We start from the raw sequence: 21,567 nt of genomic DNA on the forward strand, positions 1-21,567 counted from the left end.
ACAGACTAAGAGCAAGTTTTTACCCATAGATACCTCTGAACGTTAATAATAGATGGCGCTTTCTGCTGTTAATATATTTATTTTGAAATTGGTTAACAAAGTAATGGATTTCTGATAGTTATAGCATGATATTTTCTTGTGAAAGTTAAAAAAAGAAATATTAAAAACACAAAAATACACCAAAGTTTATTAAAAATATTTATTTTTCCGTAAAATTGTTTAAAATGTTTTACAAACCCGAACAGTCTAGCTAAACGAAACGTTGCATAAAGACTTATCTCTTGTAATCTTCCATTCAGTTGAATTCCACCCTCCCTCCCTCCGATAAACGCAAACCCCCGTAGTTTTATAATGAACCGAATGTTTATTCGATAACCGAGTTCTATTGAATTAATATTATATCGGGGAATCGAGTGGCATGAGAAGGGATGGGAGGGATTGAATGGGATGGGATGTGAGCCGAAAGATAGGGGGTTGATTTTGGCGATTTCATCCGCGTTTTACCGCAATCGAGGACCTCTGGTAGTGCTGTTTCTATTGCTATTGCTGTTTCTGTTCCTGTTGCCAGGACAGCTGTCGTCGTGACAATGCAGTGGCTGTTGCTGTTGCTGTTGCAGTTGCAGCTGCAGCTGTCGCAGCACCCTCTTCCACGTTCTCTTCCTCGTCCTCGTCCTCGTCCTACCATACTCGCATGCTTCCTGTTTTGCCATTTTTGTGCTGAAATAAATCCATCGTCAGTCCAGCAGCAGAAACACTCATACACACACGTCGGCTAACCGGAATCGCTGCTGCTGCTGGGAGCCACTACTAGAACTGGAATATCAGGTATGGTGAATAACGGGGTAACAACACCATCTAGACACCAAGGACCGCACCGCCCCGCCCGCCTTACTAATCAGCATGGAGCCAATGTGTTCCCTCCTGGTTTCCCAGGAGCACCACTTAATTGGCTGCGCCTGTCAATCAGCATCGCTCCATCGTCTCCTCACGTGTTCGCGTGTGCTGTAAGACTTCTTTGTGTGTGTGTGTGTGCATTCGGTTACGGGATTTAATGGGGGATATTGCCGGGTATATATGGGATATGGGGATATAAGGATACGGGATACGTCATACGGGATATGGGTGATGGCTGATGGCTGATGCGGGGAGTGTGGAGTCTATATGGTCGATTAGGCGCCTAATAGGCGACCACTAACAGTTGATCGCTTACCATTTCATGGCCTTCCATTGTGCTCAATGCAGCTGATTGTTGCCACGCTGCAGCAGCGACACTTACATAGTTCAACCGTTAATAGGGCTAATTAAATTGAAATTAAACTATAGTTAAAGTGACTTTATATTAATATCTTTGTTTTTTTTTGTTTTAATTTTTTGCATCTTTGCAGTGTGTGTCCTTGCTAACCATTCGTCATGGTTTTTCAATCTGAATATATAAGTACCAAAAATTATAGAAGCATCCAGAAGAATACGTGAAGCGCAAAAGGAAGAAGGAAGGATTTTATTATCAAACGAACCTGGTGAGTTTAAGTAAAGTCAAAGCTATGGCAGAAAAGTTGATTTAATCATTTAACTAATTTAATTAATGAACTTTTATTTAGTTTAACAAATAAATGAGGATTTTGGTCATATTTAGGAGAAAAAAAGATTTGGTTCATTAAAACTGTTAACTTTGACAGGAATTTGTTTTTATTTTCATTAGGAAAACATGTTGATATCAAAACATAACAAACAGACCACCTGTTACATACCTTTGTGTATACATAGGTAAATGCTGTTAACTTTTCCAATAATTTGTAATCATTTTTGTTACAAAGAGCACAAATTATGTGCTGCGGATGATTCGTCAGGTTAAATCAATTCATAATAATGACTGTTAATCATATCATATCTGTCGTTTCATATTACTTTACAATAATATCCTTGAAAGTCCTTAGCTACTAACAATTATTTATTTCTGTTAAATCAGGGGGGCTCAACGCCAATACTCTGAGTGGTTATTTGTTATTGTAAATGCTCTCTATTTGCCCTCCCATAAGCTTTCATCACTCGCTGCGCTGCTCCACTAACAAAGTTTCGTGTTCCTCTTTCCGCCTTATTCCGTCACCAACTGCAATGTAATTTGTTTTTGTTTTTGTCCTCGATCATCTTCAAACTCCTTGCTATTCCACTAATAATTGTTCGTGTTTCTCTTTCTGCCTCATTTGAGAATATAATTTGTTTTTGTTTCTTCCTCTTCCTCTTCCTCCTCTGCCCCATTCAGTCGCCAACTTCAATATATGTAATTTGTTTTTGTTTTTTCCTGGATCATCCTCGAATTCTTACACTGGAATTTATTCCGCTCATTCCTCTGTTTCCACTTTAAGTTTAATTTGCAGTGGACTATTTGGCGAGTCAGTTAAATGAGTGATGAATTGATTAGAAAACGAAAGTGTTTTTCTTTCTCTCAGTGCACAGCTGCAAACCAACACCAAAGCGTCACTACATATGTATGTGCAGGCTTCCTTGTATTTGTCTTAATAAATGCTTTGCTGTCAGCGAATTTGAGCATCCCAGTGTTAAATCATAGACTTAAGTAAGAAATTTGTAGGCTACTACAACAGCTTCCTTAAGATATAAAATCAGCTGCATAACTCAGCTTACTCAATCCACATAACACTTCACTTTTATTCAGTTAAAAAAAAAAAGAAGATATACTTAAAAATTCTAAAATGGCCTACATAATAGGCCATAATCCTTGCGTGCTCCGATTTCATTTTCGCTTTCATTTCACTTATCGGGCAATCGAAATTTGAACTAGAGAGAGAGGAAAGAGAGTGCTGATGATAAATTGTTTGGCGATAGTGAGTTCATAATTTATTTGATTCATTTATGGCCATGGACGTGGGCACGTGTGGTGCACACACATATTGGAAAACGCTGGTGGAAAACGCTAGTGAAAAACGTTGGTGTAATTGAGCATTTTTATGGCCGCTTGACAGATAATTGTGGCCCAAAGGGGCGGACATTGGGATTGGTTGTTAATTTACTTGTCACGCACGTGCCGCTCCCATTGTCCAAGAGACTAACTTATCTTAATGACTATGTGCATGTGTGTAAAAATGCAAAAGTATAACTGTACTGTACAACATATATGTATGTATGCCCCACGGCCCGGATGAGTCCAACGAATCTCTATCCCATTTGTGGGATACAAATCCGATGTATCCGTTTGTATGTTCTGTCTCATCCACTTTTCCACTTTTTGTGATGGTGGTGGTGATATGGTGGCAATGCAACTCGGTCTGAAACTGCAGATGTTCTATTTCCTGACTTTGGGAAAGATTTACTAAGTAATAGGAGTGGGAGAAATATTTATTTTTATTACTTTAAGATCTGTCTAAGAGCATAAAAGATCTCATTATATTACATATACAACAATTATAACAATGGTGGCAACCCTGGCTGATCTGAGATTGAGAAAGATAACTAAGTAATAGGCACAAAAGAGTACAATTATAATATTGTTTTAAAATATATCTAATAGGTTGACAAAATGTCATCAAATGAATAAGAAAAACATTGCAAATGTGGCAACTCTGGCTTAAGATTTCTGTAAGTCTTTATTATAAAATAAAAGAAAAATTGTTCTTAAATAAACCTAAAATCTTGATTCATAACAATGGCAACCTTAATCATATGTTCGGCTAATGCTTGTTTTGATTCTTACGGTGATAAAACTTTAATTTGTCCGAGCTTTCGATCGAATCTTGCCTTGTTCACTTACCCTTTCTTATCTCTTTTTTTTTTGTAAACAGAGCGATCGAAATGCCGAAACGAAATGCCTGCATAGGCCTTTTTTGCCAAGGCAAAGCAGCTCCGGCCAGCTTCCTTTTTCTAAAGTAAAACAAAACCAACCTTAAAAACGATCATTCATAATAAAAAGATAGGATTTTTTTCAACTAGTACTAAAAACTCAACAAAAAAAAAACTGTCCAAAGTTTACAATGCGAAAATGTTCCATAAAAGGTATTTAAATTGTTTGCAAAATAAGAATAAAAATGTTTGTAAACTTTTTATGTGAAAACTGCAATACTATATACATAGTATTTATTTAGCAGAAAAATAAGTTTCAGCCTTGTTACTGCACATGTTCCGACCAAAACCGACGCCTTGCACCATTGGGTCAACCCTTTGTAAGTTTGTTTCCAAGTCCAAGTAAGCAATAATGAATTTATGCGCAACAAAAATAAATGAAAAACAACTGCAACAATAGCCTGGCCGCCGCCACATTCATGCTAAAATTGGGGGCAAAGGACTGGAAAACAAGAAAAAGAAAAGGAAAAAAAAAATAAATGAAAATGAAAATGAAGGCCAACAGGTCAAGCTGGAAAACAAGCACACGAGACCGACGCTTGAGATCATCTTTTGCCACTTACTCGCCCAGTGAAACAAATGGCAAACAGGTGTAAAAATGGTTAAGAGAAAAATAAATGGGCAAAATGTGTTTCGACAGGGCGCCGGGTTTTGCCTCCTCCACTTTACCCACAAAATGGTGACCCCAAGGGGCCAAAGCCTGGCGACCTGCGACCTAAAATTATTAAATTCCGAAACGGCGATTAAAAAGTACAACGAAGGGGGTGCTAGGAGAAGGCCTTCTATAGAATCTGACAGGGAGCAAAAGCCTCCTTTGCCTGCCTGCCTGCCTGCCTGCCTGGCCCAACAGCCCTGACAAATCCAGCACAGATGGGGCTAACAAAAAATGAAAAAAAAAAAAACCAAAAACGGAAAAACCAGTGGAGGATGAGGGAAAACACTGGGGTTTTTGGGGACCAAAAATAACAAAAGCCTCAAAAGCCATTGAAAAACGGTTGCTGCCCCGGCCGGTCTTGACCGTTCACATCTACATCCTCCAGCTTGCAGATTCTAGTTACCACCTACCAGCTCCACCTCCATTTCCATGTCCATGTACCATGTCCACCAACGAACCAACCAAGTCCTGGTTGTCCCCAGAGCTCATGTCAGCGTGGGTCCAAGCCTCTCGGGTTGAACCGATAAGCCTAGAAATGTTACAACTGATTGTCCCGCCTGTATTTTTCGGGGACAGACTTCTGGATGTTGTTTGGCAGTGTTGGGCAAGGGGGGAAAGATTAGGGAACGGATGTGGCATAACAGCGGCACCAAACGAGCCAAAATGCTTCATTTATACCCAAATCGAAAATCTCCAGAGTCATAAACAGGGAAAGAGTTTGTGTGTGTGTGTGTGTGCGACACCGGATTTGGTCGAGTTTTTAAAGTATTTCTTTATTGACTAACTGCATGAGCCAAAAGCCCAAAAAGATCTCCGAGCTGTGATACAAAAGACTCAAATTGGTTCTGACATCGCATTGAGCATTCAACAGATGCTTTCATTTTGTTAGAAGTGACATAAAGGTTTCCCCAAGTCAAACGTCGATTCGCATTACTGTCCCCTCTCAGCTTTTCTTTTCATTCTCATTGTTGGTATTGTATTTTCCTTTTCTTGTTTTGGATTTGGATGGATGATGAAGGTTCTGGAACAAACATATTCAACGTATCACAGATAACTGCTCTTACTTTTTGAAAGTAAATTCCTTAGCCTTATTTAGTTGATTTTTAACCTACTTCTAATACCAATAGATTATCGGAAAAGTAATCGAAAAGTGGTCTCTAGAAGAAGCTAACACATAAGACCCCCTATCGAGGGTAACAAACTGAATTAAATCGAGTGAATCCTTGGGTTTTTCCTGTTCTTGCTGCTGCTGATGCTCCTCCTCCTTGTGCACTTGTGCTCATGTGTAGACTGCATTTAGCCATGTGGCAGGAGAAAAGGCGCAGAACTGGAGACAGGTGTCCTGGTTGAGTGCACATCCACTGACAACGTTGACTTTGGCTGCTGATGTCGCTGCTGATGTCGCTGCTGCTACTGCTGCTGCGGCGTGGACAAGAAGCGTGCTTCCTGTAAAGAAGATTGCAGGGAGACACAAACTCTGGGCTGTGATGTCAACTTGAAAACTACATCGCGGCAACTTGAGCTCGGGGAACTTTGGCCCCTTTGCTCACTCGTCTAAATCTAACCATAAATATGCAATCGAAGCTGGTTTTTCCTTCTTTGCTTACTAAATACTTTATAAACCACCCCAAAAGCTATATATCTGATATAGAACTTTGTGGCTTTAGTTAATTTAAAGTTGTATACCTTGTCCAAAAAGAGAGAGAGAGAATGTCTTTGAGCGACTTTCTTAACGTTTAAAAGGCAATATAAAAGTTTTCTTCTTTTATGTGCCCAACAGGTTTAGCTTCTTAAATAATAAAACAAGAACGAAAAAAAGCCCACCTGTCCCGCCCTTCCCCTTCCTTCATTTGATACAAATTATGTTGCATAGTCGAAAGACATTTGGCCAACTTTTATTCAAATCAAACATTTATGGTAATTTTATAGAAAAGTTATATTGATATTGACAATACACAAAAACTTAGTCTGTCCCGAAAGCAATTTTTTTCCGGCTACAGCAGGCTTGTAGATTTTCGCGATTTTTCCAGTAGGATAGGTAGGTTGGGGGCTTGGAGAGTTTTCAGCAGAATTTTCTGCATGGGCAATTTTAGCAATCCTGGTACTCGATGTGTACCAATGCCAAAAAATAAAACAAAAAACTGTGGCAAAGGCAAAATGCGTAAGCAGAAAAGTTTGCAGCACAAACACACATACACACACACACACAGAGACAGGCACACACAGAAATGGATTTCCCAAAACAGTTTTCGGGGTACATAAATCTAAATGAGCTTAGTGTGTGTAACCATGGCTGGGAAAAAAGAGAGATTTATTGTTTGATTCTGCAGCAACAGCCACGCCCCCAAATTTCCACCTCCACCATAGCCGCGCACGCCGCCCAATCATTTTTGCACCTAGTCTTCGAGCCTCGAGGCATTCTTGTTGAACCAAATCTTTATGGATTTCGTAATGTAGTTGGATTGACATCGTTCCCTTATTTAAGGAAGGGAAAAATCAGAGAGAGAGAAGCGATTCCAGGTACTAAATCCATTACCTGCTCGGGGCCATAATCTCAGAGGGGTTGTGGTAACCGCAACTAAATTATTGCTGAAATAGTATAAAAAGGTAGAACAATGTATATGTATATATGAAAGCAACAATATTAAGCCGATTTATTTCGATTTTCATTAAACCGAAAATGCATTTGTACAGAAATGACTGTGTGATGATTATTTATAAGCTTCTAAAAACAAAGGTATGCAAAAATAGCAAAACTAGCAAAAATAATAGAAAACCAAAAACATACAAAATCTATGCAAGTTTCAAATTGAGAACACACTTTTAGGGAGTTTCGATTTCAGCCCCCCAACTTTTCCTAATATATATTTAGATTTAGATTTCGTTTTTTTACACTCCCTAGGGTGCGGCAGATTTTATATACAGATATAGAATTTCCCCGTAGGCAGCTACAAGGGAATTTCCATCAGAAATAAGACCTACTTTATTGATAAATATTTTATGTTTAGTTAAGGTTTTTACTCTTTGATTATTAATAATATTATTGAACTAATAATTAGCTTTTCTTTCTCTCTTACAGATTGCCAGGTTCCTGTTAAATGGGTACGTTACCTAATATCATAAATATTTTTAGCAAAACTTTTAAATTAACTTAAAAACTTGAAATGAAAAAGTTGAAAATCGCATAAAATCAACCACAATTGCAGTCAAATGCAATTATCTTCGGCACAAACAACAAAGTTATAAAACTTTTGCGGATCGTTAGATGCCACTTTACTCAGTCGATTTGATTAATGTTTCTGGGCCAATTTTCTATGGCATTTTCTGCACTTTCCTCTTCTCTGTTTCCCCGACAAGCAAATGCCCCACATTGGCAGCAATTTCTTTTTGTTTTTTGTTGTTGTTGTTTTTTTTAACTCATTACCGCCCACTTCCTACGCCACATACATTGCAAGCGTATTATTCGTCTTTGGAGTTCCACGGAAAATAATTAACATGTCAGTTCGGTTTGCTCGTAAAACTTTTGCACACACCCTCGCACTCACACACAGACACACACACATTCGCTTCCTCACACACTCTCCTTTCACAGACACATACACAATGGCACGCAAACTTCCGCCCACACACATACATACAAATAATAGGAAAAAAAAGTAAGAAAATGAAAAAAGTAAAAGCAATGTTTTGTCGCGTTGTGTTCCGCTTGCCAGAGTGAGTGAGAGAGTTAAAGAAAAGAGTTGAGGAAAATTCCGGTAAAAATGTTCCTTTTTAAAGAAAATGCTCTGCATTTTAATGGCTAAAATGTGTAAGAAATCAAAACATGCAATACAACAAGCAGAAAGCGAAAAAGAAAAGGAAAAGCTGGCCGAAACAAGAACAATTTGTACCGAGGTCATTCTGGCATCCATTTCACAAGAACAACAACAACTAAAAACCGCAAATGACGTATACAAATAGCCAACTAACTAAAGAAATAAAAAAAAAAGAAAAGAAAAAATAATAACAGAAAAACTTAAGAAAACGAAGGCTTCATGAAAGAAAGTGCATTATTTTGTAATTAAATGAAGTACTTTTCATTATGGTATTAGTGATAGAGAAAGTGGTTTATTTCCAAAGTTTGTAGATTCCAATTTTAGGACATTCTTTCTTTTACTCTCAACTAAGCTTTGTTTACTAAGAACTTTCTTATTACTGATCTTAGGGTTACCGCTGAATTTTATTTTTCAATAACAGATTTTCATGTAAAACAATGTCTCCCCCAAACCCTTAGTTTCTTACCTTACTAGGTCTCAGTAATAGTTACATGAATAGTTTTATGTTTTCTTTTCGGTTACATTCTCCACACAGAAATGTAGATTTATTTTGCTTGAGTACTTTACCAAATTTCCTGCGAAATGTGCGAAAAAAATGGAAAAAGAAAAGAAAAAGAAAAATAGAAATGGTAACAACTCTCTGAGGTAAGGAAAGGTCTTGAAACGCGACTTAAATTCTATGTTATGAACACCGGTGCCGACCTCCTTCGTTCTGCGTCCTACTCGCTCCTTCTTGGCCCTTGTTTTTTTTTTTTTCTTTTCTTGGCGTGGCTAATAAGATTCACTCCACTTTTCCCTTTTGCCCCCACTCACTCGCTCGCTCGCTAGCTGGCTCACACGCTCTCGCACTCTGTCGCTCTCTTGATGGCACTTTGCATGCAAATTGTGTTCTATTTGCATACTTTTTGCAGCACTGGGATGCATATGCATGTACGCCGTGCAGACACATACCTACACGGCTAAAAAAGAGCTCAGAAACAAGAACAAGAATCACCTTGATATCAATTTAATATTCGCAACTCAAATAGATATTTACATGTATCTTTGAGATGATGGAATTATATCATTAGATCGTTCTCACTTCACTCGATTTACTTTTGCATAAAGAAAATTCTAAGGAATTGGAAGAAAATGGGGAGCTTGGATAGTTTAAAAAGAATTTGTAATGATTTGGATTAAAGAAATCTCTTTAAAATGTCATTTCATTTGATGGATTACCTAGTAGGTCGTACTACTGCTTCTTAACTGCTTAAAAATATTTATCTTTTTAGCTTTTTTAATATATTTTAATATTTGATATTCCTGATTTAATCCAATTAAGAATCAAATTTAATATAATACAGTAAAATATGTTATGAATTCATTTCGTTTACTTCTGTTTCTTAGTGTAAGCATAGATATATATTTGAATGTCTCTGTCGCACATTATGTATAGCCAGGCACTTATACTGCATTGTCTGAGTGCGAATGTGGATAAGTGTGAGTGTATCCCGTCCCCCATGTGTTTAAAAAAAAAATAAGCTCTTCCTTCTCATACCTAGATATCACCTCTGACTTGTGGTTAGACCCCTCTCCCCACCCAAAAGGAATCCGCTCATCTGCTAACCAAATTAAAACCAGGTAGTGGATATTTACAATACAAACCAAAGTTACCCCAAAAAGTGCTAATCGGTATGCGAAAGAGGTTGCCTCTGGAAGCATATGCAAAAATTCAGTTTTCTTTCGAATAATAACATGGCTAACTGAACAAGATCTAGAAGAGGTAACCCTTTACCCATAAAATATTCTAGGAACGTTTAACGATAGGAACTGTTACTCCTACCCAAAATAAGATATAACCTATATTTACTCAATGTATAACGGTTATAAATAGGTCTTATTATTTTTCAGCTCATAATTCCTAGATGAAAGTGGGCACAAAAAACTTTTGCTAAGCATTCTATGATTCCAACAATACATCACATCATAGCCCTTGCGAGTGCCTTCAAAGTTTCACTCCTGACGAGGACAACAAACTGCAGTCACTTTGTTTGCCCTGGCCACACTGTGAGTGGCAGAGTGGAGTAGCAGTGGATGTGCTACTCTAGTGCTAGTCCTAGTGCTATTGAACTTTTGCAAACTGTGCTCCTATTCTTCGCTTCCTTGACTGGCCTCTCTTCTCAAGCTAAGTTTGCTCCAAGTTGTTTTCAACATTTGTTGTTGCTGTTGTTCTGCTGCTGCTTCTGTTGCTCCGAAGGAAATTGAGAAACGTTGAAATGGAGAAATGGACAAAATGTAGAAATGGAATAGCCGAGAAACTGAGAAACTTTTGGCGCCAGCTTAGCGGCGCTCAACTTTTAGCTTTTCTCCCTTTTTGGCAGGACTCTCAAGCGCTCATTTGTTAAGTTTGCTGGCATGGCAAGTCGAGAATATGCGGTAGCTTTATATATATATATATATCACAGGGCCAGTAAAGAGGGAGTGGAGTGAGTTGTGTCGGAAGGCGGAAGAATGGGGCACGGCAGACAAAGGCTCGCCGTTCTTCGTTGGGCTTCCTGCCTACAATATGCCATATGCCATATGCATATGCACATAAATTTTGTTGCATTTCAAGTATTGCACACCAGCAGAGCAGAGCTCGGGGACTACTACGTACTACGTACTACTTCTACTTCTACTTCTGCAACTACAACTACCAGAAGCACCACCACACCGCCACCATCACGGCGACGAAGACGACGACTGGCTCAGCTCGAAAGGACTCTCAACCACTCAAAGGATGGCAAACAGAGCCGGCATACACATCACTTGACTGCATGTGCCCTGGAAAGTGACTTGCTTTTGGGCTAAATTTTAGTGGGTTTGTCTAGCAGCTTGTCGTGCACGTAAACCAACCGAATTTGTCCATTACAATTGCATCCGAGCCCAATTCCGCTACCCCGCAGCGCAGCAATATATAAATCGAACCCATAGAAGGCAGTAGAGTAGCAAACTACGAACTACGAAAGATAACATTTTCCGCAGAGGGCTAGAGTTCAAGTTTGTCTTGTTGGCTCAGTTGGAAATAACATAATTGAGGCTTCCATGACACTATCTTTATTATGTCGAGGATTTTGAGAGCTTACATAAAAGACTCAGTTGGGCGTGTATAGGAAATCTTTGAATGTAAACTCACTATTTCATTGTACTTACATACACGATTTCTTGACACATGTGTCGACAGGTTGATAATGCAGGCCCAGACTACTCTTCGTTACTATTTTATAAGTTAAAAAATTTAATATTAATATTTTGATGATATACCCCTTTAAAGATATAAAAATACAGGAAAAGCTCTTATTTTTTAGTTGCCGGACAAGCTGACAGCACGAAAATTGTTATTCCTCTTTAAAGGCAAGAGAAGACATGCAGCGCATGGTCAAGAAATGTCGTCTTACGCTGCTGTCTTGGCAAGTTTTAATCGAAAAATCCCATAAAATAAATTTAAAATTCAATAAAAACGCGACGGGGGATGCTGCTCAGTCAAGTGTGTGGCAGAAAAGAGCAGGACAGCGAGCTGTTGGTTGTACACACGGCAAAAATTGAAAATAAAAACAAGTGAAAAACTTTATAGTCGAAATTTCCCGACTACGAAAGTACCCGCTACTCACTGGTTGTTGCCTGCACGCAAGCGCAAAATGGTAACATATGGTAATATTCTTAAAGTGGTTTCTTGTTGTATTTCATTTGGAATTTAAGGAAGATGATCTTAAATCTTAAGCTCACTATTAACTATAATAAACTTTCTGAAAATGTTACAAACACCTGGTGAAAGTTATAATACTCCGCTTTTGACAAGGGTATAATTATACACAGAAGCGGACAACAATGAGCGAGCTACGCTAGTGGGGCAAAGGCAAAGGCAAAGGCACCTGATACAATCAAACTTTGTTTGGGTGAAAATAAATTAAAACTGCAGGAAGCGTCAAAGCGCACGGGAACAATGACATCAAAAAGGAGGCGAGACGATGGGACTCCTAGGGTTACGCCAGGGATGCCTGGTTTTGCAAGGATGCGAAGTCGAAACCATGTCCATTCATGTTCCTTTTGCAACAGGATGTTGAATCGATTGAATGGTCTAGTTTAAGGTTGCCTAGTCTCATTTTGCCCTTGTTTTTGTAATTGCTATTCGCTGCTATAGAACGATTGTGCATCCTAGTTTTCCCACACAAAGAGCTTTTGCCCATAAGGGCATTTGTGGCCCTTTTTGCCTTCCGTTTGCTTTTTGCCACTAATAGCAACACTCTAGCACATGTGTTTTGGTGTTTTCTGTTCAATAAGCAAGTTTTTGGGCACCCCTGGGTTTGGGGTTTTACACTAGAGACCGGATGTGGGTGGCTTTGTTGCAGTTCGCCATCAAACTTGTCCCTGGTCAGAAAGTGAAGTAGCTGGAAGTAAAATACGAACGGGGGGAAAAAGTCAGAGATGTCGGACAGAGATGTCCTAACGACGACGCCCCTCAACCGATATAAACTTGTACCAAGAAACTGTCAATTTCTCCGGACATTCTCTTCCAAAGAGGCCATGTCCATACATGACGTAATCATCGTGTGTGAGGGAAGGAAGGGAGGTTTGGTCAGACTGGTCAAACTATGGATCAAATTAATTTTTTGTTTGAACAATTGATTAAATAAACTGGGCTGGCCGAGAGTCATTTGAAAAACTAAGAAGAGATCAGATGTGAAAAGCCCCTAGGATGCAGATAATCGGTCTGTCGATAACGTGTCAGAGTTCAAGGTGTAAATTCGATTAAAATCCACAAAAGTTTTCATCTTTACGAAAAGATATTTTTTTTTTATCTGCAAATTAATAAAAGTTTATCGTTATCATATTTACTTAATCGATTATTTCGATAGTACATAAATGTAAAAGACTGTTTTTTTGTCGATATATCATATCGGACATTTCCTTTCGATATTTTTCCCAAGGCAGCCCTAAGACATTTAAGCTATTACCCAACATTGTACTATTCACTTTGTCCCTCGACGAACTCGCACATTTCCTGTAACGCTTTCCCTTTTTCACCCTTCCATCGCATCTGAGACAGAACGTCTTAATTTTCTTGAAAGTCATTTTATAGTTGTTAAGTCCGACCCCCTCTCGCATTTGTTCCACTTCACTCCGCGGAGCTTCACGTGAAAGGCGGAGCTAACCCTTTTGGCCGTCGTCTCTCGACTGTCGACTCCATCGCGGCTGCTGGCTGCGCCTGCCTTCCTCCCACCTTTTGTGTGCTCAAATCTCGAGACAATAATTTTTATGGCATAAAATTTTAGTTCTTCTCTTAGTTTTTTTTTTTTTTTTGGTGTTTTTTTTTTATGTGAGGGAATGACAGGAATGGATGAGGTGGTGGAGGCGGAGGCGGAAGAGTTGGAGGTTATATGGAGAGGAAGGGACAATCGTGCTTTGTCGCCATGTAAAACCAAAGTAAATTGCCATTTTTTCTAAGCACTTATTTTTTACTGCTCTCAGGATGAGGCTGGGCCGAGTTGGTGGATGCTGGTCTGGGAATGAGGATGGCAGATGGGCTGGGTTCGGAATGAGCTGGGAATGGAAGGCAGGAAAGTGACACAAGTGGCTTGCGTCAGGGGCTTAGAACTTAGCTTCACAGTTTTGGCCCGCCTAACTGGCTGGCAGTACACTGAAAGGAAAGGAAAGAGATTTTCTCTGAATTAAGAAAAGGGAAGTTTTACCATGAAATGTAATTTAGGTTGCGTATATTCCGCACTGGACAAAAATGCGTAAAAAATCATAGTTTTGATGAAATATTAAGAAAGTTTCATTAGTACTATAAAGATGAATAAATCTGCCTTTTTGGTGTAGTCACTTTATAGATATAGTCTTTAAAGTAACTTGTTCTATGAAGTGTAAAGACATTTATTTTGAATACAGGTTACCTCTCAAGACATCTTTTCTCCCTGTGTAACTTTGCTCAGTGCTGGCGAATAGAAAGAAGTTTTGCCGTTGCCACAGAGCTTTGAAGTTCACAGAGCTTCGAGAGCTGCGACAGCCATTTGTCGCGTCTAGACGGCGCTCCTTTGATATTCGCAACTGGAAAAGCAAAAAAAAAGAAAATAGGAAAATAGAAAGAAAAAAGTAGAATTCTAGGAGTGGGCTTGGAATCGGTGTTACCGCGCTAAGACAAACAACAATGGCCAGAAGCGGCAGGCCAGACACTAAGTAATAAGCTGTGCGTAGTTGGCCGTCTTATTCAGTATTTTTCAGCTTTGTCGTCGCAAAGCTATAGCTAATGCCACGCCCACAGTAGCCATCTGAACTCCCATACTAACTGCTCTATACCCATTCCTATCCCTTTCATCCCCACGAACCATCCATCCATCTGCCTGCAACGGAGCGTTAAATGTTCTCCTAATTTTGCGCAAACGACTGTAAGAAGGTGGCTCAATTGAATTGAATGGCTCAGTGCGAGGAGTTTGCTTCGTCATAAGAAGAAAAGCCAACGTCTGGGATGAAATGGGAACGAGAAGAGAAGAGACAGTTTCGTTAAAAAATGGCGCACCTCAAGTTTGAGCCGCAAATCTGTTTCTTGCTGAAATGCCGACGAGTCTCTCTTTTTGTTGGTATAAACTTAAGTACCATTTTAATATCAAGTTGGCTCAATTGTATTTCCTTTATTGGTTTCACGATTTATTTGGCTATGTAAATGATGATGTAGATATATATATATTTTTGTTGATTTTGCATATGCCTTGATAAGAAGATTACAGTCTTAAGTTGTCTTAGTTGGAGGTTTTAAGTCGGGTTACGAAATAAAAAGGTTACTTACCCATTCTTGGGTTCTTATTGTCTATGGAAAACGTAAAGAAAACATTAGAAACTCTACTCATAACAAGATATATTCTTAAACCAAAATCGTAATCCACATACTTAAGTAGTTCTTCTCGAAAATCCTTGGCTCTTGAAAAGGAACTATCCGTTTTAATGGAATTTTATCTCTTACTTTTGATCTCTTTTAATTGCAAATTTGTAGGGAATTATTTTATAATCAGTTCTAATGGAAATTCTCTTATTTTTCCTCTTTTTTTGGGTGCCAACTATCTCGCTTTCTCTCACCTTTATATGCCAGCTGCTGCAGTCCTGGCTGGCTTTGGGTGTCTAATGAAAATAAAGGGCGCCTTTTCGGGGCTTGGAATTGGATGCCTTGGACGGTCGTCTTGCCATGCCATGCCATACCATGCCATGCCAGGACGTAGTCCAACTAAGCCGTAGTGCGGAAATTAGCAGATACACAGATAAATGGTGCCAGGCTACCGGCTTGGCCTATTAACAATTCGCCACTTCCTGGCTAACAAAAATTGTAGCTGCAAATGCAGTTGGCCATTGCTCAAAGCTACGGCTGGCCCTGAAAAGTGTTGAAAATGCAAAAAGTTTTCAAGAAAGAAGTTTATTTTCATTAAATTTGTAGGGGTAATCTTTTAAAAGTTTAGAAGGGAAAGTAATATATCTATAAGGATATTATCTAATGTTTTAGGTAATTGGCATAATGGGAGAACACTTGTCAATCGATTACGATCGATTCGAATGAAAATTGCGGCCTGTAATGAGGCGGTCCGACACATTTGTAAGGTAAATACACGCCAGGACATAATAAGCCTTGAGCGGTTTCGGGGCTGTACTAGTGTCAATGGTTGGTAAATGCACTTTTTTTCTCGTCATAAACTAACACACACACTTACACATAATATACAAATGTTGACAAAATGTATCCGACATATCCCCACCACATATGGCCACGAGGTTCACATAATGCCAAAAGGACTTATCGGACAGACAATTGGGCATCTCAGCGGTTGGTAATTTTGGGGGTCTGCAAATGGGTAATGGGAATGGGAAGTGGCCCGGGGAGTGCTGCGAGTGGATCTACTGGAATTACCCATTAATAGGCGCTGTTCCTGACGATGAATTCATAAATAAAGAATATACTCGTATATATGTATATATGGTAACCAACGCCTAATGGGATGGATGTGCGGTGTATGGAGGGAGGGAGGACGTGGCTTGGTGGAAATTACACCGACCAAGCGACCGACTACTGTCCATATCCAATACGATATATGATTGATGCAAAGTTCGGTCTTCCAATGAATGAAAGAATGAATGAATGTGTGTGTGTGTGTCCACGTTTGCATGTACGTGTTTTATTATTATGCACACTGAGCACATGGAATAATGCGTGTTGGTTGGTAAGCTCGCGTCGCAGGTTGTAGGTCGGAGGTCGGAGGTCGGAGCTCAAAGTGTGAGCCACTCTCTTTCGGTGTCTCTGTGCGGTCAGGCCACATGACGTAAGCGTTAGCGCGATACTCCTCTGACATATACGAGTATATATGTATATGTATATGTCCTGGGCCAAAACAAATTAAATTGTATTACAAAAATGGCGCACGGTGAATGGCGAATAATGGCGAATAGCAAATGGCGGATGGCGGATGGCGGATGGCTGAAGCTCTTGGCAAAATGGCAACGCAGTTGCGTGTAATATCCATCCATGCCACAACGTATGTATGTGCGCCTTGGTTGACGTGTGAGTGAGTAAGTGCATCGTAAATGAGTGGCACAATATTGAGCTCAACGCCCCGTCCCGTCCGTTAACGATTTAAGCATAGAAATTCATAACGTCAGGGCCATTTGCGTAGCAGCAGGGCACGGCACGGCATGGCAGGACAGGGCAGGAAGGACCGTTGTCGGTGATGCCACCGATGCCAGGATGTGCGACGGGTGGCTGACAGGAGGAGAACACCATGACTCCATCGCTCGTCTCGTCCCCAAGCATCAATTATTCAAGCGACGATCTGCGGGGTAGTTGAGTAGCTCAGATGGTAAATTATGCTGATATTATTTAAAATGAAAAATAAAAAGCTTAAATAATGCGCCAAGTGTGCTTTACGAAAGTGCTTTTCTCGCAAAAAGAACCCCTAACAAAAAAAAAAAAATTGATCTTCTTATTTTGATTTTTTAGTGAATTTGTAAAAATAATCTAAAGATTTATGGTTAGCTAAATATTACACCTCTTGGTTTTTCACTTGCATTTTTCCCAGAGCTGTGGTGGGCCTGAATCGTTATAATCATAGCAATCATGTCCGGCACTTTCCCAGGCTTCATGTCTGGACATAATTCCAATCAGGTCGTAACATGTACTGCACTTAAAGAAATTTATGAGTGCAATGAAAGTCGTTTTAGATTTTTAATTGTTGAAGAACGATAGAAATGTGAAAAACTTTTTACGGCTCCCTAAAATATTATTACTTACTTTTCTCGATTTTAATTTTTTTTATATTCTTTGAAAATTTTTAATAATATATACCTTCTTTATGTAGAGTTTGAAAAACAGATATTTCTATGATGAACTATCGTTAATATTTTTATTAGTGTGCCGTTGAAAGATGAACCATAACCATGGGGCAATCTTGTCTAGACTTAAACCAACCGAAAGTTAAACTTTCGCAACCGAAGGCTGCGTAAAAGTTTCGCCACCTCAAACATTTGCCTCTTCTCACGCCCGTCTTGGCCAAAACTGAGTAGACACTTTAATCAAGAAAGTTCAATTCTTCTTTTCTTTGCATTTCTTCTCTTCTCTTCTCTTTTTTTTGGCTTCTGATTTTTCGCCTGCATTCTCGATAGCGAAAGTTTTGTCGCCTGTTGCCGCTGCTATGCATGTTGAAGCGTTGATGAAGTATAGTGTTGGGTTTGTGGGGAGAGAGAGGGGGTGCTTGGAATATCATACTACAGCCCCACTGCCCAAAGTGGAGCAAATTGAAAAGGGGCGTGGCCATGTTGGCAGGTGGTAGTAGTGGGTGTTGGCGTTGCTCTAGCTGGGAACGTAAAGCAAAAGTCGAGTCCAGAGCTTCGAGTGAAATTGAAAAACAAACTGCAGCCAGGGCAAGCTTGGGGGCAAGCTAAAAGGAACCATGAAGTTGCGGGCTGGAAGCAAGAAATTGAATATTTGATTAGGCAAGCAGCCAGATGACAGTTGAGTCCATCCTCCATCCTGAATCTTTCGCCTCCTGTCTCCGGGCCAATGTCAGCTGGACTTGAACTCGGACCCTCGGCGACTTGCAATCCAAATGAAACCTTAAAATGTCGCTGTCCGTGGCAACAAGCGAAAGATGATGATGTTGCAACATGCCCAATGTAATATGGCAATGATTGCACCTGCAAGGTGCAATTGCTTGGGGTCTTGTCCTCTCCAGTTTGCTTCTACTATATGAGATAGGGAATGCAGCAACAAGGATGCCACCTAGGATTCTACTACCCCACACTATACACTACATATACACTGCACATGATTGGCATGCGACATGTTGACAGCCTCGACTCACCGCGACTTATCAAGCCGTCGCGTGCAGCTTGCCAATTTTCGATATGGAAATCTACCTGAACACCGAACACCGAACAGTGAACACAGAACACTGAACACCGAACACCATGCACCTGGCAGCGATGTAAGCCAGGCACTTTGATAATGGGACAACGTATTACCCACGCACGTGGGCCAAACTGGCTTGGACGAAAAATTGCATTATCTACTTTAAGTGATGGCCATGTGCCTGACGAATTTGTCAACATTGTAGACTTTAATTGCAGCCACACATAACGGAGTTAAGGAGCCATATTCGATATCGTAAAGTTGATATCAAGTGAGATTTTTCCGCTATGTCCTCGTTTTGGCTAAAGATAAAAAGAGGTATTTAAGTAAAGCATTAACTTTACCCGACTAAAAAGGGAAAACGCTTCTTGAAAAACATCAAAAATAGGTAATGAGTTAACATATTTTCTTGTTAATTTAAAGAAGTTAGTTTAGAAGTTGGAAGTTTAGTTAGTTGGTATTTCTGTAGATCATCCTTGTCTTATCCATAGAAAAGGCATTAAAATTCCGCTTCGCCAGCTATAATATTAGAAATATTTCCCATTTTCTATTCCTTTTTTTTCGTTTGGCATATACGCTGTTTTTTTCTTTTTGTTAATAAAACATCCATGTTAAAAAGAAATGGCAGAATGGCAAAGATACAATTTTTTTATTTCGTCCCCACCATTTCCATTCAGTTAAATGATTGCAATGACCATTGAAGCGCGGGTAACCGAGCAACACTTGGGGCGCCAATTCGGCACAGAGTAATTTCCAAATAGGCTTAAAGTGCACTGTGGGCTAAGAGAATAAACTAAGCGGATATTTTGAAGGTTGACTTAGCACACACTTTAAGTGCCCAAGAAATGCTAGCAGGCACTTAAGACTGGCTGTTAAGGGTCATCTTGCATCCGTAATTTGTTGAAATACAACCAACAGGTACCCTTTCTCCACGTTAAATATAAACGGATACTTTAACTGTCCAGTAATGTTAGCTTGCACTAGTGAAACTGGCTATTGTAGGTCTATATGAATGAGTATTTCTAAAAATAACATCTAACAGAGAGTGATAGTTGTTAAACAGGCGTTATAGCTCATTTTTAAACAGTTTTCATGAAATTTGTTGAATTACAACTTACTGGTACCCTAACTGCCTTTTAAAACTTTAAAGAGCACTCCGATTGGTCCGCAAAAACATTGCATATCTTATATAATTGTCAATATTTAACAAGTTATTTGATAAAATGTAACTATAATAAATCTTTTTAATTTCAATATATTTTAAAATGTAAAAAATGTAAGAATTTTTAATCAAACTATTCTTTACTTCCTCGTTCAAAACTTTCTTCATATTCCAAATTACTAACAAAGAATATTTTAAAACCTATCAAATATACCCGGAAATTGAATATTTAGGCCCACAGTAGTGACCACAATGAAAGCGCTTTATAAAGGGACAAATAACCATATAGACCAGGAGTGGCCGAAAATTTGCTTTGCCAAAGAGCAAACGGCAATAGAACTTGTGGAAACAAAAACACATGTGAAGAAGTGTTCTTGCATCGTTTGTCGCCATCAGTGGCGAAAAACGACGAAAAGCTAATATGTATATAAAATTGTTTTCCTTTTTCTTTTTTTTTTCTGCTTTTACTTTTGCTTTTCCTCAATGGAACCACATGCTTTTATGGGAAGCTCTTTGAATAGAAGCTAGATTAACCATCGCAGTCAGAGAGCAATTACAAACAAAAGAGGAAGTTGGAATTTAGCATGACGAAGTTGATATACACTTGGTTAGCTTTTTTTTATATCAAGTAAGGGATATATTCAATAAGAAGGATATTTTATAGTTTAAAAACTTAAATATAAGAAATCTTTTGATATTAGTTGGTGTTTTTATCATAAAATAATAGTTGTATATACTTTCTCTGGCCCGTTAAACCTCTTAGCTGAGATATCCATTTACAAATGGCTGCGAAAATAGCTGCCTTCGTTGCGTTTAGAAGCCTTGGGACGAAAATTATAACAACCTTGATGTAAAAATACGCAAAAAGGCGGAGCATTTGGTGTTGGGTAGTTAACACCCTCGACGTCTAACGCCCCTTAACACCCAAAACGCCCTCAATATAGACATTGGTATTTGCCAACGTTACTGTTACTGTTACTTTAACGCGAATGGTTTGGAAAAATAGGGCAAATCATAAAAGAAAAAAGAAATGCGCTTCATTTAGCAACAAATTGTTGTGACGACAAAGTAAAAAAAAAAAAAAATAAAAAACCAACAGAAAGAAAATTTCAATTCCTGTCCGCTTTCAACGGTTCAACAACTTTTGTTACATTTTGGACACACTTAAAATGCCATTGCCAATTGGCATACAACAAAAGTGGAAAAGTGAAAAAAAAAACCAACGTCCAATAAAAAACAAAAGCAAACAAATAGCGAAAAACAGAGAAAAGTGAATTGGGCGCCGTAAAATGAACGAAAAACCGAAACCAAAGCAATTAAATTTGTTTAAATCGATTTAAGCTGACAATAGACAATGGCTGGCCTCCGTTCGTCCGTCTCTCTGTCTGTCCATGGATTTTGTGGACAGCAGCAGGCCCTGAATTGGACTGGTCTACTACTACTACTACTACTACTACCCATTTCATGGCTACGGGTTCAGTTTCGGGTTCATTTCAGTTCACTAGTATATTCTCTTTCCAATTCTTCTCCGCCTCCTTCTCTTTGGTATCGTTTGAATATGGGGCGTGGCATGGCGTGGCGGCCAACCATATAGCAATTACAACCGCAATTGCCAATAAAATGACAACGTTAAATTCTATGGCAGTTTGTGCAGCTCAAAACGAACCTCGGACGATGGACTTAA

General features: G+C 39.2%; 1 protein-coding gene across 3 annotated transcripts in view; it reads left to right on the forward strand.

Annotated features, from left to right (window-relative positions):
- The window catches only part of LOC108103763 (leucine-rich repeat-containing protein 24), a 116,042-nt gene that overhangs the window by 82,709 nt on the left and 11,766 nt on the right, over positions 1-21,567 (forward strand). For 2 of the 3 annotated variants that reach the window (XM_017209381.2, XM_017209380.2), the window contains 2 exons: positions 1,386-1,517; positions 7,587-7,609. The gene's annotated coding sequence lies outside the window, so the exon portion shown is untranslated. Of the gene's footprint in view, positions 1-731; positions 826-1,385; positions 1,518-7,586; positions 7,610-21,567 lie in introns of those variants that run through there. The other variant, XM_017209382.2, reaches the window with a different exon arrangement.

This window comes from Drosophila eugracilis, unplaced genomic scaffold, assembly GCF_018153835.1.
Source record: "Drosophila eugracilis isolate 14026-0451.02 unplaced genomic scaffold, ASM1815383v1 contig_1414, whole genome shotgun sequence".
Lineage (NCBI taxonomy): Eukaryota > Metazoa > Arthropoda > Insecta > Diptera > Drosophilidae > Drosophila > Drosophila eugracilis.